The sequence below is a fragment of the Capra hircus genome, chromosome 4 (genome assembly GCF_001704415.2).
Source record: "Capra hircus breed San Clemente chromosome 4, ASM170441v1, whole genome shotgun sequence".
Taxonomy (NCBI): domain Eukaryota; kingdom Metazoa; phylum Chordata; class Mammalia; order Artiodactyla; family Bovidae; genus Capra; species Capra hircus.
The window spans coordinates 56500242-56513755 of NC_030811.1; the positions used below are offsets into that span (position 1 = coordinate 56500242).

The 13514-nt window shown below is 41.9% G+C and overlaps 1 protein-coding gene across 2 annotated transcripts in view; it reads left to right on the forward strand.

Annotated features, from left to right (window-relative positions):
• Positions 4307-13514, forward strand: part of BBS9 (Bardet-Biedl syndrome 9) — a 473303-nt gene continuing 464095 nt past the window's right edge. For both annotated transcript variants that reach the window (XM_018047135.1, XM_018047136.1), the window contains exon 1: positions 4307-5025. The gene's annotated coding sequence lies outside the window, so the exon portion shown is untranslated. The remainder of the gene's footprint in view (positions 5026-13514) is intronic.

The window sequence follows — 13514 nt, forward strand, 5'->3', positions numbered from 1 at the left end:
CATACATGACTATGGGAAAAACCATAGCTTTGACTAGACGCACCTTTGTTGGCAAAGTAACCTCTCTGCTTTTTAATATGCTGTCTAGGAATGTGAAGTCAAGTGGGCCTTAGAAAGCATCACTATGAACAAAGCTAGTGGAGGTGATGGAATTCCAGTTGAGCTATTTCAAATCCTGAAAGATGATGCTGTGAAAGTGCTGCACTCAATATGCCAGCAAATTTGGAAAACTTAGCAGTGGCCACAGGACTGGAAAAGGTCAGTTTTCATTCCAATTCCAAAGAAAGGTAATGCCAAAGAATGCTCAAACTACCGCACACACAATTGCACTCATCGCACACACTAGTAAAATAATACTCAACATTCTCCAAGCCAGGCTTCAGCAATACGTGAACCGTGAACTTCCTGATGTTCAAGCTGGTTTTCGAAAAGGCAGAGGAACCAGAGATCAAATTGCCAACATCCGCTGGATCATGGAAAAAGCAAGAGAGTTCCAGAAAAACATCTATTTCTGCTTTATTGACTATGCCAAAGCCTTTGACTGTGTGGATCACAATAAACTGTGGAAAATTCTGAAAGAGGTGGGAATACCAGACCACCTGACCTGCCTCTTGAGAAACCTATATGCAGGTCAGGAAGCAACGGTTAGAACTGGACATGGAACAACAGACTGGTTCCAAATAGGAAAAGGAATACATCAAGGCTGTATATTGTCACCCTGCTTATTTAACTTATATGCAGAGTACATCATGAGAAATGCTGGACTCGAAGAAACACAAGCTGGAATCAAGATTTGTGGGAAAAATATCAATAACCTCAGATATGCAGATGACACCACCCTTATGGCAGAAAGTGAAGGGCAACTAAAAAGCCTCTTGATGAAAGTGAAAGAGGAGAGTGAAAAAGTTGGCTTAAAGCTCCACATTCAGAAAACGAAGATCATGGCATCTGGTCCCATCACTTCATGGGAAATAGATGGGGAAATAGTGGAAACAGTGTCAGACTTTATTTTTTGGGGCTCCAAAATACTGCAGATGGTGATTGCAGCCATGAAATTAAAAGACGCTTACTCCTTGGAAGAAAAGTTATGACCATCCTAGATAGCATATTAAAAAGCAGAGACATTACTTTGCCAACAAAGGTCCATCTAGTCAAGGCTATGGTTTTTCCAGTGGTCACGTATGGATGTGAGAGTTGGTCTGTGAAAAAGGCTGAGTGCCGAAGAATTGATGCTTTTGAACTGTGGTGTTGGAGAAGACTTTTGAGAGTCCCTTGGACTGCAAGGAGATCCAACCAGCCCATTCTGAAGGAGATCAGCCCTGGGATTTCTTTGGAAGGAATGATGCTAAAGCTGAAACTCCAGTACTTTGGCCACCTCACGCGAAGAGTTGACTCATTGGAAAAGACTCTGATGCTGGGAGGGATTGGGGGTAGGAGGAGAAGGGGACGACTGAGGATGAGATGGCTGGATGGCATCACTGACTCGATAGACGTGAACCTGAGTGAACTCTGGGAGTTGGTGATGGACAGGGAGGACTGGCGTGCTGTGATTTATAGGGTGGCAAAGAGTCGGACATGACTGAGCGACTGAACTGAAGTGAGGTTGGTCATAGCTTTTCTTCCAAGGAGCAAGTGTCTTTTAATTTCATGGCTGCAATCACCATCTGCAATGATTCTGGAGCCCCCAAAAATAGTCAGCTACTGCTTCCACTGCTTCCCCATCTATTTACCATGAAGCGATGGGACTGGAAGCCATGATCTTAGTTTTCTGAATGTTGAGTTTTAAGCCAACTTTTTCACTCTTCTTTCATCAAGAGGTTCTTTAGTTCTTCTTCACTTTCTGCCATAAGGGTGGTGTCATCTGCACATCTCAGGTTATTGATATTTCTCCCAGCAATCTTGATTCCAGCTTGTGCAGTCTGGCATTTCTCGTGATGTACACTGTGTATAAGTTAAATAAGCAGGGTGACACTATACAGCCTTGATGTACTCCTTTCCCAATTTGGAACCAGTCTGTTGTTTCATGTCCAGTTCTAACTGTTGCTTCTTAACCAGCATACAGATTTTTCAGGAGGCAGGTAAGGTGGTCTGGTAGTCCCATCTCTCTAAGAATTTTCTACAGTTTGTTGTGATCCACACAGTCAAAGGCTTTGGTATAGTCAACTAAACAGAAGTAGATGTTTTTCTGGAATTCTCTTGCTTTTTCGATGATCCATGTGTTGTATAGCTGCTGTAATATATTGAATTCAGATAAGATTTGGGTTCTGGAAATGAAAAGCCAGTATATACTGTGCACTCTTTACGTAGTCATTGAACCAAACTCTTAATAGTATAATAGTTCATTTAACTAAAAAATTATAACAAGTGCTGTTACCACCCACGTGTATTATCTTTATTTAGTGATAAAGAGGCCCAGAGAGCTCAGTGACTTGCACAAGGAAACAACTAGTAGGTCACAGAAATTGAAAGCGAAGTCGCTCAGTCGTGTCCCACTCTTTTTGACCCAACTGACTGTAACCTACCAGGCTCCTCTGCCCATGGGATTTTCCAGGCAAGAGTATTGGAGTGGGTTGCCATTTCCTTCTCCAGAACCAGGATGCAAAAGCGTTAGGTGCCTAACTAGGTTGTGCTTTGAAACTGTATGTGATATATAATTTTTTCAGCCTTGAAATAATGGAAGAAACGGCAGAGGAAGTAAAAATAACATCATAAGGGAAATACTTGCTGAAATATTCAAACTCTTAATGCCGCAAAATGTGAAGAACTTCTTCAAATTTATTCAGGAAGATACACACAGAAGCTATGCATAGACATCTAAAATTATACTGACATATGCCCTGGAGCTTGGAAATTATCTTTTCCTCTAACAATGAAGCCAGTAAGAATTGTTGAATGAATGTAGATTTAGCCATTCATGTGTAACTGATCATGACTTTATGGAGCCTTCCCAGGATAGATCTCTCCCCCACATCCTCTGCCAAAACTCCTGTTTGAAGTACTCAGATAATAGTATCTCATGCATCTTTCCTGAGTTTTTCAGATGCTAAAGACTGCCACAAGATGGAAGAAATTAACTACTTGATTATCATGAGCCCCAGTCCCCATTGCACAGGAGCTAATCACATACCTTGGGACACCTCCCCCCAACTTTGCCTTTAAAATTGCCTTTTGCTCAAACATTTAGAGGAGTTCAGGGTTTTTTATTTTATCATTTTTTTGAGCACCTTTGACCCATTCTCCTTGAATGGCATTGTAATAAAACTTTCTCTGCTCTGAGCTCCGACATTTGGGTCTGGCCTATCTGCCTGCACTGCAGGAGACCCGGGTTTAATCCCTGGGTCCGAAAGATCCTCTGGAGAAGGAAATTGCAACCCACTCCAATATTCTTGCCTGGGAAATCCCATGGACAGAGGAACCTGGCAGGCTACAGCTCATGGGGTCACAAAGAGTTAAATACGACTGAAAGACTAACAGTTTCAGTTTCACTGTGCTAAAGGCACACACCCTTGCATTCCACAACAATGGAAGTTATATGGGCCAATGAGTGACGTATATGACGACACCTTTTAAGACATTCAAATACAGTCAAGAAAAATGACATAGGCTGGAAGTTGTGATTTACAAAGGAAATGTAATCGCGTTGCAGGAAGAAGTTGGTCTACACAATCAAGAAGAGGAGAACCAAGGAAAGAAATCAGGTAGTGTTTTTCCAGGGTTGTTATTGAGCAGAAAATTCTGGGTAGTTCCAGAATACGCACACTACGTATTCCTTCCTTTTTAAGGTGAACATGTACTGGGCCAGCAGCACCCCAGCCACCAGGGCGCACACACATGCGCTCACCCTCGCGGTTGCTTCTTCCATGGACCGGGCCTCCTTGCGCCTCCGGGTTCAAGAGAGAGGTCGCTGGGTGGGATGCTCTGGCCCTGAAACCTACTGGGACCCCGCCCCGCCCCGCCCCGCCCCGCCCCGCCCCGCCCCGCCCCGCCCCGCCCCGCCCCCGCCCCGCCCCGCCCCGCCCCGCCCCGCCCCGCCCCGCCCCGCCCCGCCCCGCCCCGCCCCGCCCCGCCCCGCCCCGCCCCGCCCCGCCCCGCCCCGCCCCGCCCCGCCCCGCCCCGCCCCGCCCCGCCCCGCCCCGCCCCGCCCCGCCCCGCCCCGCCCCGCCCCGCCCCGCCCCGCCCCGCCCCGCCCCGCCCCGCCCCGCCCCGCCCCGCCCCGCCCCGCCCCGCAGGGGAAAGCCCCACCCACGTGGGGCGGGGACGGAGCCTGGATTGCGGGGCGTGGCTTCGTCCGCGCCAGAGGCGGGAGGCGGGTTTCCTCCGAACCCGCGTCTAGCCCTGTCTGAGGACAGAAAACGGGAATCGAATTAATTCTGTCTCACCGCTAATGAGGAGTAGGCAATGGTTCGCTCCAGCTCCGCCCAGTAGAAATCTGATTCCAACAATCAGGAAAAATTCTCCGTTTTCCGCGCTCCGGAGACACTCAGGACTACAATCCCCAGAAGGCATTGGGACTCGGCTATCTGACTTGCGCAGTAGCGTTCGTTGTAAAGTGCTATGACAACAGGGCGAAGATGGCTTGGAGTTAGGCTTGAATCGGGAGGTGTCCCTTCCGCCGCTGCTGTCCTTTTTCTGCTGCATCCCACTCACTGCCTCCTTCATCATTTCCTCCTCTTTGTGAGCAGCATTACTTTCCTCTGTTCTCTCCTGCCTGATCTCTGCCACGGGACTGATACCGTTTTTTCTGCTCGTCTCTGAGGGTGACAGAGAGAGGATGCGGGAGAGCTACTTGATGGGATCACTCCAACTCCGTGGAGCTGGTGGTGCTACCTGGTGAGACGCTCTCTTTGCCTGGGTCGTGGAACAAGTTGGATCAGGAGAGCGAGAAGGAGTATTAGGATTGCTTTTCTCTGCGACGTCCGATCTTGCTCGTCGTTCCAGCCCTGGGACCCTGGCAGACATTCTTAAAGGGAAGTCTATAGAGACCGCGAAGGACGGTGGGGCAGGACCCACCTGATTCAGCATCAGGTAAGGAAGTATGTCTAGAATTAAACATCGGATTCATGAATGCCCTTTCCGTGTTTTATTTTATTTATATATATATATTTGATCAGATTGATTCTCTGATGCCATGTAATGGTTTTGGGAGATAGAGGATAACAGGTTTCTTATGGAATATGTTTGCATTCAAAAGACAACAGCCAGAACAATGTGTGTGTGTGTGATCCTGTGAATGTCAAGAAAAGGTGATACGAATTTTTAAAGATTCCAATCAGGAGTGTCACATGGTGCACAAGCATTCTCCTGTGACCCTTCAACAAGTCTTCTGAACAAATGGTCAAAGCAGTTTCCAGCCTGTGACTGAAGTAGGATGCATGTACTAATACCCCTTAATTCCTTCTTGCAATAGGATTATTCCTTCTCCTTCTCTCTTTGACACTGCAGACCACAGCAGTCTAGATGAACTGAAGTGATCTCTCTCTCTTCCCCAGTTAAATGCCCTGCAATTGAGTCCAATTTTGAGGATCTTTCCTGCCTGCACGCCGCCCCACCCCCACCATCCATCTCACTTTTACTTTAAAAATGAAACCATATCACAGACATCCACAATTTGAGGATGCTGGAGGGAAAAGGATGAGTCTTAGCTAAAGTCTGTGAGTAGTCAGAGAGGGAGAGATTTTTCTAACCTCTTTATGTATTTGTATTTGCTGCAAATACGTAAAGAGATTATTTGTTGAAGATTTTTTGGTGAATAGATTGAACTATTATTTAGAATAATATATAAAAGAAACTTTGTAAATTCTGCAAATGATTTACAAGTTATAAGTTTAAGGAATTTTTCATTTTCTGTAATTATGAGTAATTGTTGTTCTTAAATTACAACCACACACTTATGTTTTTGGTGAGACTTCTGGATGGAAATCTTCTTTGAAGGGACAAAAAAAATCCAGTATCAATAAGATATAGTAATTTTTAAAGCTTTGCAACTTTTGAAGTTTGTAGCAGATCTTATCCCTCAGGATAAGGAATTCTCAAAAATTATTGAAACACAAAGCATTCTTGCTGATTAATGAAAAGTTACTATCATTCTTTTCAACTTCAGTTTAAATCTTCGTTCCAGAGGGACCGTTGTTCACATTCACATTTGTAATTTTGTCTTGCTCGGAACATACCATAACCACCACCAACACTACTGCTATTACTACTTCGAGGTTACTACTGACACTTATCTGACATTTTTTGAATGCTTCCTATGGATTGGGCATTGGGGTAAGTAGTTACATGTGTTAGGCTATTTTATTCTCCCATCTTCCCAGAACAACTGGGAATCTAGAGGAAGAGAGACTTGTCTAAGGTCATACAGTTGAGGTCTGTCCAACTCCCTCTCCTGTGATCTTTCCTCTTTTGTGGCTTTTATTAAAATTCTAGCATTGAGTCTATAATATTGTCTTCAAAAGCAACATTCTTCTAATTCTGTGCATTTGTTATCTTGCCTGGACTGGAAGACCTGACCAGTGTTTTCCAAAATTCGAGGCAGCACTAGCATGACATGGAGAAAATAAAGCTCCTGAAATGAAGAGCAGTAGTGTCAATGTCTTAGCCTCCTAATTACAGCATCTGCCATCTCACCCATGTGTTCCTTCCAGAAGATTCTTGGGGTTATTATTGCCATAGCTGTTCATCTAGCCATCCTTCCATACTTTCGGACCAAGCAAATGAGGTATTAAAACACCCATGTCTTAAAAGAAAACTAAATCTGAGTAAACTTGGTGTGAGAGATAACATATATATATAAGTATTAAAAACAAAAAAGAATTATGGAAGAGAATTTCTGGAGATTAAGGGATAAAGAGGTGAGTTCTTATTTAATATTCTAATAAGGTCTAAGAAATCAGTCTTTTGTGGCTATTTATAATATGCATCTGTTAAAACCTTCTAATTATTGTTTTCCAATCATCCTTTAAAATTTTAATTAAATATGGGAGATACTTTCCTGAAGTCTGAACTCACAGTGATTAGAATTAATGTTAACAGAGTTATAGCTTTTTAATTGTTGTGAGGTGGCTGCACTTATTTATCAGTAGGTAGTCTGGTTTTGGGTGTTATTTCCAACTTCTTGGTATTGATAGTTGTGATCAGTTGGGCAGGTTTCTTAACCTCTCTTTGTTAAAGAATACCTATAAAATAGTATCTGTGGTTTACTTTGTAGTTTTGTTATGAAGATTAGAATACTTGCAAAGTGCTTAGAATGGCATCTGGGACCTTGGTAAATGCTTAGTAAATGTTAGCTATTATTTTCTTTTCTAGTGAAGGGAGGTGATAGCCATGAAAAATCTGATATTTGGTTTTTATTTTACATTTATTTAAAAACAGAAAAGGGCTTCCCTGGTAACTCAGTGGGTAAAGAGTCTGCTACAATGCAGGATACAAAGGAGATGCAGGTTCTATCTCTGGGTCAGGAATATCCCTTGGAGGAGGAAAATGGCAGCCCATTCAAAAATTCTAGCCTGAAAAATCTCATGGACAGAGGAGCCTGATTGGCTACAGTCTAAAGGGTTGCAAAGAGTTGAACATGACTAAGTGACTAAGCACAACAGGCAAAAAACAGAAAATCATTAAGGATCTGGAAATTAACACTGAATGAATAGGGGATAAAATACAAATTCTTATTTCTTACTTTTATTGAAGACAATTAAATAGAATTAAAATCAATTTATGCATATTAAATTTCTGTTATTTGGAATATTTTAAATTTGTTTTTGTAACAAAAAAGCCATATTTCATGGCTGAAAATGCCTTATTACCATTGTTCCTTTCTTCCTTTCCTGCCAGTAATAGACCTCTGCCACCCAACTGCTTACCTTAATATGTTAAAGTCAAGACCTGTATGTTTTTGAACTTGGAAAATGAATTAGCATTTTATATGAGTTTTAATTTATGGTTATTTTTTTTTTTCTCTGTCAATGGGGTAGGATGTCCTTCTAGGAGAAAGGGTAGAATTTATTTTGCTAATCTTCTGAATTTAATTTGCCAACCTATTGTTCTTCTGATAGAGTGGTAAATGTGGCCAAAATACAGGAGTATCCTAATATTAAAAAGGTGAAACTTTGGGACTTCCTTTTGATCCAGTGACCAGGACTCCGTGCTCCCAGTGCAGGGGGCTTGGGTTCGATACCTGCTTAGGGAACTAGATCTCACATGCTGCGAGTAAAGATCCCACATGCTGCAATGAAGTTCGAAGAGCCTGCGTGCCACGAGGAAGACCCAGTGCAGCCAAAGAAAAAATAAAACACTGAGCGACTGAACTGAACTGAACTGATTTTAGCAAATGAAAAATAAAAATCAAGTCACTCAATTATTAAAGAGAATAAAATGTTATTTTATTATTTTTATTATGGGAAATTTTAAACATAAACAAAAACACAAATAATAGTAAAACAATCCCCCATGTGTTCATCACTATGTACTCTTCAAAAAATAGCAGCTTTATTGAAATATAACTCACATGCCATACAATTAAACCATTTAATGTATACAATTCAATTTTTTAAATCTATTCACAGATATGTGCAACCATCAGTTGCATGACAGTAAATCTTAGAATATTTTTATCACCTCAGAAAGAAACCTTGTACCCTGAGCTTATAGCTTTCCTGTCTTCTCCTGTCCTTTAAACCTAAGAAACCACCAATTTACTTTGTCTGTATGGATTTGTGTATTCTGTACATTTTATATAAATGGAATCATATAATATGTGGTCTTCTGTGATTGGCTTCTTTCTCTTGAGGTAATGTTTTCAAGTTTCATCCATGTTGCAGCATATATTAGTTACTCCATTCCTTTCATCTCTGACTAATATTCTACTGTATGGCTATGCTACTTTGCATTTGTATATTCATTAATTGGTGGGCAATTGGGTCATTTACACCTTTTGGGTATTACGAGTAAGGCTCCTATAAGCATGAGTTTATTTCTGAACTCTCACTTCTTTTTCATTTGTCTATGTCTACTCATAGGCCAGTACCATACTGTCCTGATTCCTGTTGCTTTGTAGTAATTTTTGAAATGGGGGAAATATGAGTTCTCCAATTTTGTTCTTCTTTTAAAAGATTATTTTGACCATTCTGAGTCCCTGGTAATTCTATAAGAATTTCATCAGAAGCCTGCCAATTTGTACAAAGAAGCCATGTGGAAATCTGGTAGGGATTGCATTGAATGTGGAGATCAATTAGGGAAGTATTGCCATCTTAATAATGTTAATGCTTCAGAACCATGAACATGGTATATTTTCTTGTTTAGATCTTTTTTTCTTTTGACTATATTTTGTAGTTTTCAGAGTATATATTTTATATGTCTTTTGTTACTTTTATTCCTAAGTGTTTTATTCTTTGGATGCTATTGTAAATGCAGTTGTTTCTTATTTTCGGATTGTTCATTGCCAGTACATAGAAATACAGTTGATTTCTGTTGTGTTGATCTTGTATCCTTCAACCTTATTGAGTTGTTTACTAGCTCTAATAGTTTTTGGTTGTTTGTTTGTTTGTTTTTACTGAATTCTTGAGGATTTTCTATATACAAGATCATGTCATCTGTAAGTAAAGATAGTTTTACTTCTTCCTTTCCAATCTGTAAGCCTTCAATTTTTCTCCCACTTAATTGGCTAATTTACAGCCTCTAATATAACAGTCAAATGAAGTGGTTAAGAAGGACATCCTAGACTTGTGTCTGATATTAGGGAGAGAGCATCCAGTCATTCACCATTAAGTATGGTATAAACTATGAGTTTCACATGTAAGTGTTCTCTTTCTGTTTGAGGAAGTTCCTTTCTATCCTAGTATGTTGAAAACATAGGTACTAATAATCCATAAACAATCTATAATAAGAATAGAAGAGCTTTATTTGAGCCAGACTGAGGGCCACAGCCTGGGAGACACAGATTCAAGAAGTTACAACTTTATAACCACAAAGTTATGTAAGTTGTTTGTGAAGAGTTAGGATTGGAGCTTGGAAGGATGCTTGTTAAGCAAGGAAACTTTAAGTTGTATAACATATGGTTATGGGAGAAATACCTATATTATCACAAGATTTCATCAGAGTTCCATTAGATATCAATGTGCTCTGGAGTCTGTAAGACTTATATTTAAGAGCAAGTAGGTGGTGCTAGTGGTAAACAACCTCCCTGCCAATGCAGGAGATGCAAAGAGACATGGGTTTGATCCCCGAGTCAGAAAGATCGCCTGGAGGAGGGCAGGCATGCTAAACTGTGACGTAATGTAATTCATGCAGTTCTGCTATATATTAGGGCTTCCCAGGTGGCACAGTGTTAAAGAATATGACTGGCAAGCAGGAGACGTGGATTTGATCCCTGGGTGGGGAAGATGCCCCGGAGAAGGAAATGACAACCCACTCCACTACTCTTGCCTGAAATTCCATGGACAGAGGAGCGTGGTGGGCTACAGTCCATGGGGTCACAGAGTCAGATACGACTGACTGTGCATGCTTGCTATGTATTAACTTATGTTTTGCCCTAGTATGAAGGTAAGTTGGTCTGAAATGAAGTAGCTGCGGTCCTGTGAAGAAGAGCCATTTGTTGGACCTAGGTTTAAAAATAGCACCACCTACCCCCCCCCCCCCCCCCGCCTTTTAAAAATTACAACAAAGCAGAACAAAAGAAAACTCTCACTGACCCATGCTTTTTCAGTGTTTCAGATATTAAATTGCAGGCAATGATAGCCTAATAAGACCAGGTCTAGAGACCTGGAGACGGTATGCAGAAATGCTTCTGCCATTAGCTATGTAATTTAGACAGGGATCAAGACTATCCCCAAGGAAAAGAAATGCAAAAAAAAGCAAAATGGCTGTCTGAGGAGGCCTTACAAGTAGCTGTGAAAAGAAGAGAAGAGAAAAACAAAGGAGAAAAGGAAAGATATAAGCATCTGAATGTAGAGTTCCAAAGAGTAGCAAGGAGAGATAAGAAAGCCTTCCTCAGTGATCAGTGCAAAAAATAGAGGAAAACAATAGAATGGGAAAGACTAGAATCTCTTCAAGAAAATTAGAGATACCAAGGGACTATTTCATGCAAAGATGGGCTCGATAAAGGACAGAAATGGTATGGACCTAACTGAAGCAGAAGATACTAAGAAGAGGTGGCAAGAATACACAGAAGAACTGTACAAAAAAGATCTTCACGACCCAGATAATCATGATGGTGTGATCACTCACCTAGAGCCAGACATCCTGGAATGTGAAGTCAAGTGGGCCTTAGAAAGCATCACTATGAACAAAGCTAGTGGAGGTGATGGAATTCCAGTTGAGCTATTTCAAATCCTGAAAAATGATGCTGTGAAAGTGCTGCACTCAATATGTCAGCAAATTTGGAAAACTCAACAGTGGCCACAGGACTAGAAAAGGTCAGTTTTCATTCCAATCCTAAAGAAAGGCAATGCCAAAGAATGCTCAAACTATCACACAATTGCACTCATCTCACATGCTGGTAAAGTAATGCTCAAAGTTCTTCAAGCCAGGCTTCTGCAATACATGAACCATGAACTTCCAGATGTTCAAGCTGGTTTTAGAAAAGGCAGAGGAACCAGAGATCAAATTGCCAACATCCACCGGATCATCGAAAAAGCAAGAGAGTTCTAGAAAAACATCTATTTCTGCTTTATTGACTATGCCAAAACCTTTGACTGTGTGGATCCCAACAAACTGTGGAAAATTCTGAAAGAGATGGGAATACCAGACCACCTGACCTGTCTCTTGAGAAACCTATATGTAGGTCAGGAAACAACAGTTAGAACTGGACATGGAACAACAGACTGGTTCCAAATAGAAAAGGAGTACGTCAAGGCTGTATATTATCACCCTGCTTATTTAACATATGCAGAGTACATCATGTCAAATGCTAGGCTGGATGAAGCACAAGCTGGAATCAAGATTGCCAGGAGAAATATCAATAATCTCAGATATGCAGATGACACAACCCTTATGGCAGAAAGTGAAGAAGAACTAAAGAGCCTCTTGATGAAAGTGGAAGAGGAGAGTGAAGAAGTTGGCCTAAAGCTCAACATTCAGAAAACTAAGATCATGGCATCCAGTCCTATCACTTCATGGCAAATAGATGGAGAAACAGTGGAAACAGTGGCTGACTTTATTTTTTTGGGGCTCCAAAATCACTGCAGATGGTGACTGCAGCCATGAAATTAAAAGACGCTTACTCCTTGGAAGAAAAGTTATAACCAACCTAGATAGTATATTGAAAAGCAGAGACATTACTTTGCCGACTAAGGTCCGTCTAGTTAAGGCTATGGTTTTTCCAGTGGTCATGTATGGATGTGAGAGTTGGAATGTGAAGAAAGCTGAGCGCCGAAGAATTGATGCTTTTGAAGTGTGGTGTTGGAGAAGACTCTTGAGAGTCCCTTGGACTGCAAGGAGATCCAACCAGTCCATTCTGAAGGAGATCAGCCCTGGGATTTCTTTGGAAGGAATGATGCTAAAGCTGAAACTCCAGTACTTTGGCGACCTCATGCGAAGAGTTGACTCATTGGAAAAGACTCTGATGCTGGGAGGGATTGGGGGCAGGAGGAGAAAGGGACGACAGAGGATGAGATGGCTGAATGGCATCACGGACTCAATGGACGTGAGTCTGAGTGAACTCCAGGAGATGGTGATGGACAGGGAGGCCTGGCGTGCTGCGATTCATGGGGTCGCAAAGAGTCGGACATGACTGAGCGACTGAACTGAACTGAACTCCTTGGAAGGAACATTATGACCAACCTAGACAGCATATTAAAAAGCAGAGACATTACTTTGCCAACAAAGGTCTGTCTAGTCAAGGCTATGGTTTTTTCAGTGGTCCTGTATGGATGTGAGAGTTGGACTATAAAGAAAGCTGAGCGCTGAAGAATTGATGCTTTGGAACTGTGGTATTGGAGAAGACTCTTCAGAGTCCCTTGGACTGCAAGGAGATCCAACCAGTCCATCCTAAAGGAGATCAGTCCTGGGTGTTCATTGGAAGGACTGATGTTGAAGCTGAAACTCCAATATTTTGGCCACCTGATGCGAAGAGCTGACTCATTTGAAGACTGTGATGCTGGGAAAGATTGAAGGCTGAAGGAGAAGGGGATGACAGAGGATTATATGGTTGCATGGCATCACTGACTCAATGGACATGAGTTGGGTAAACTCTGGGAGTTGGTGATGGACAGGGAGACCTGGCGTGCTTTGGTCCATGGTGTTGCAAAGATCAGATGTGACTGAGCGACTGAACTGAACTTAGGGGGGTCATATACCTATAGAATGAGAAGACTAGCTCATTGGTAAGTACCTTCTAGCTGTGGAGGCTCTTGATTTTAAAAGTGAGTTTTTTTTCTGAACTTTTGAAAGATGACTAGTGGTAGGGGTCACAGTAAAAAGGAAGAGAAGTAGAGCATTGCTATAAGAAAACATCCGCATAGGCTCTCAGGTATCAATTCAACTAGTGGTTTTCAAACTTCAAGGTGCGTGTGAATCACTTG